The sequence below is a fragment of the Myotis brandtii genome, unplaced genomic scaffold, assembly GCF_000412655.1.
Source record: "Myotis brandtii unplaced genomic scaffold, ASM41265v1 scaffold693, whole genome shotgun sequence".
Classification (NCBI taxonomy): domain Eukaryota; kingdom Metazoa; phylum Chordata; class Mammalia; order Chiroptera; family Vespertilionidae; genus Myotis; species Myotis brandtii.
Window position 1 is genome coordinate 2,377,409 of NW_005370710.1, and position 3,872 is coordinate 2,381,280.

Here is a 3,872-nt window from a genome sequence, read left to right on the forward strand (position 1 = left end):
GGGACCCCCCTCCCCACCCCCCCGAGTGCACAAATTTTTGTGCACCAGGCCTCTAGTATATATATAAAGGTGAGCACCCAACTACGGATCACAAGCTTTGGAGGAAACCAGCGGCATGAAAGAGCCCCTCAATTCAACACAAGAAACACGGCAGCCATGAGTGCCCTGAGCAGCCCTTTACAGAAGTGAAATTGGTCTTCTCAGTGGGGGGAGGCATCTTGGTGGCACCGAGCAAACTCCATTAACAAAGCCATCTCTGGCTCGGAGAGGAGCCGCGCTAAACTCACCGTGGCCGTGGTCATGGTCGTGGTCAATGGGCAGGAGGGACAGGATGGAGGTAGCCACGTGCAGGCTCGCGAGTGGGAAGTGCGGCACCAGGAGTCCTCCTGGGGGGCAGCACGAAAGGGCAGAGGAGGGAAAAGGTTTCAAATAGTAGATAAAGCCCTGGTCAGGGTGGCATCCCCCCCCCACCCCCGTGCCCCACAGGGCGCCGCTCCATCCCGGTCAGGGCACATGCCCAGTCGCGGGCTTGATGCCAGTAGGGGGCGTGCAGGAGGCAGCCGATCAGCAATGTTTCTCTCTCCCTCTCTCTCTAAAAATAAAAAATGTTGAAAATAATTTTTTTAAGTAAATAAAAGAACGGAGCACAGACCCAGAAGTTCCCGTCACGGTTGAGTGCGGTTCCCGGGAAGGGAGAGCCGAGCGGAGAAGGGGAGCCCTCCGAGCGTGCAAGGTGAGCCAGATGGGGCTGCGAGCAGGTCGCCGCGGGGTCCCACGACTGATGCGATTCAGTGTCTAAGGGGGGACGTCCACCAAGCACCGCCGCCTTCTCGGCCCAGCGTGGGGCGGGGGGGCCTCCAAGCCCGGAGGGAAAAGACACCGAAGCGCTGAGCGTTGCGCCACCTCAGCTGTCACCCAGGGGACGGGCGTCTTTGTGAGTTCAGTTCCCATCAGGCTTCTCCCAAGTGCTTCTGGGAGGTGAACTGTGACAGAAAACGCGTCCGGAGAATGAGCCAGCGCACGGTCACTGACAGAAGCGCGGAGGATAGGTGCCTGTCTGAAACTCCTTACAGACAGGAGTTTTCTATTCAAATATGTGTATTTCTTTTTAAAAATCCTTCCCAAGGACATGTGTTTAGTTAGTTTTTGCTGTTGTTAATCCTCACCCAAGGAGTGAGGATATATTTTTCCATTGATTTTTAGAGAGTGGAAGGGAGGGGGAAGAGAGAGAGGAGAGAGAGAAACACCGATGTGAGAGGGACACATCATGGTTTCCTCCCACATGTGCAACCCAGGTATGTGCCCTTGACTAGGAATCGAACCGGAGGCCCTCAGGTGTGAAGGCTCTAACCACTGAGTCTGCCAGCCAGTGCGGAGGATGTTTTTGTTTATTTGAGAGAGAGAGGAAGAGGAGAGAAGAGAAGAGAAGAGAGAGAGAGAGAGAGAGAGAGAGAAATATCTATCAGTTGCCTCTGGTACACACGCTGACGGGGTGGCACCACACCCTGGGCATGTGCCCTGATCAGGAATCGAACCCACAACTCTTCAGTGCACAGGACAACGCTCTGGCCCAGCCACATGGGCTGGGGTGCACAGCGGGCATTTAAAGTTACAGGGAATTAACTGTGAGGGTCGGATGGCTACTTCTAGGTCCACTGAAGCTCTAAGCAAGATAACAGGAGGCTCAGAGCGCATCTAAAGGCAATTGCACTCCAAGTGCAAAAGCAGCGGCCTCCTCCGAGCCTACAGAGCCGCTCTCATCTACCCGGAGGGCAGAGAAAGCCGAGGGCCAGGCCAGGACACGTGGCCAACCTCTCACGAAGGTTCAACTCTCCACCAAGGTAGGGTGCTGGGCCCAGATCCGGGCGGGAGAAAGAACGGAAGTCTGACACGTGGGCTGGGATCCCCTGGGTTGATGGCCCCCCAAAACTTGCATTCCCAGGCCCCCCTGGACCCTTTGAGTCTGAAGAAGCGTGGCAGGCCTCCCTGAGTTCACCGGTGGCCACGCGCACAGACCGTGGGAAACCGACGGCACAAGCGACAGAGGCAGCTACACGACACTCTCAGGTGACCCCGCTGTTCCCCGCGCCCCCCTCTCGGCTCAGACCGTGGGCCTACGGGGCCCCTTGGCACCAGCAGACAGAGAGGAACACGCCGGAGCCCGATGTGTGGATTGTGAAGCTTAGGATGTGCGTGCCACCCCAGCAGGCAGCAGCTGAGTGGAGCCTCCCTCCAGGGAAGCCCGAGAGGCAGTGGTGAGGGGAGGTCCTCTCCAGGGCAGCTTCCGGCTGCGCCCACTTGTGTGGGAGGAGATGTGCCTGGGGTCGTTGAAGGGGACCTGGTAGCGGTGGCGAATGTCTACGGGTCAGCTTCCTGGAAACACTGGTGGCTGATAAAATGAACACCCATAAGCTTTTTTTTTTTTTAAATATATTTTATTGATTTTTCACAGAGAGGAAGGGAGAGAGATAGAGAGCTAGAAACATCGATGAGAGAGAAACATCGATCAGCTGCCTCCTGCACACCTCCTACTAGGGATGTGCCCGCAACCCAGGTACATGCCCTTGACCAGAATCGAACCCGGGACCCCTCAGTCCGCAGGCCGATGCTCTATCCACTGAGCCAAACCGGTTTCGGCTATCCATAAGCTTTTTATTAAAAAATTATGTTTATTGATGTCAGAGAGGAAGGGAGAGGGAGAGAGAGAAACATCAATAATGAGAGAATCATGGATCGGCTGCCTCCTGCACGCCCCCCACTGGGGATGGAGCCCACAAACCCGGGCCTGTGCCCTGAATGAGAATCGAACCGTGACCTCCTGGTTCACAGGCCGACGCTCAAGCACTGAGCCACGCCGGCCGGGCCTCATAAGCTTTAAGCACTTCATATTTTCATAAAGTTTGTCCAACTCAGCCTTTTTTTTTTTAAGCTCCACACATCTTTTCACCACCATCAGTTTTTTCACATCTTAGCAGATTCCACTTCAGGGTGTAGTGAGTTGGTGTTTTCTCAGCGTCTCCCACAAATACTTGCCTTGGTTTCGTGCAGACGCCTCACAGAGCCTGGGTCCTTCAGTCACTTCCAAGTTGGCAGCCGCCCCCTTGGACGGGCAACAGCTGAGCGGTATTGGCGACATCTGCCGGCTCGTTAAGAGCCAAGGAAACCCACTCGAAACCATCTGGCTCGCCTTTAATTGACTATTGATTTTATTCCCAGTGTCTTCAACTCCTGGCACTGCTCTCTCACGGAAAGGCTAATAGTGTTAAGTTTATTTTCTCCGGACACAGGTTTTTTCTCTTCCAGTGGCTACAATTAAACATGATTTAATTAACTCGCCACTCGTCAACATCTCCTCTCGCCCGGCGAACGAACGAGCAGTTGGGAAGCTGCTGGCAGACTCTCCCGTCTTTTATTTTCGGGAAGACAGTCTGCTGGGATGAGAGTCAACGCGGAGCGCGGCCACGTTTCATGCTCAGCGCTCTCTTGGGAGCCAGGACCCTGTGGGCGGAGAGAGGTCTGACGCCGTATTGTTAGCGCAGCCGAGTGCCTGCGCCACGCGCACGGTGCCGGCCTTTGTCTTCAGTGAGACCTGCAAGGCCCACGTCCCCCCCGTTTCCAGTTTTGACAGGATGGGTAGGCACTGGCCACGGAGAATAAGCCACAGCCTAGCAGTGCGTGTGGCCCGCCAAACACTGGGTGCTTTGCTGTGTGCAACCGATGGCAGACTGGGGCGTTCTATGGGCCAACTCGTCTTATGCCGGGATCCCTAAGACCCACTCTGAGATGGAAGTTGGCCTGTGCTCTCGTAAGGAAGTAAGGAGTACAATAGTGGGCGAGGAACGAAGCTGACCTGTAACCCCTGCACACTGACC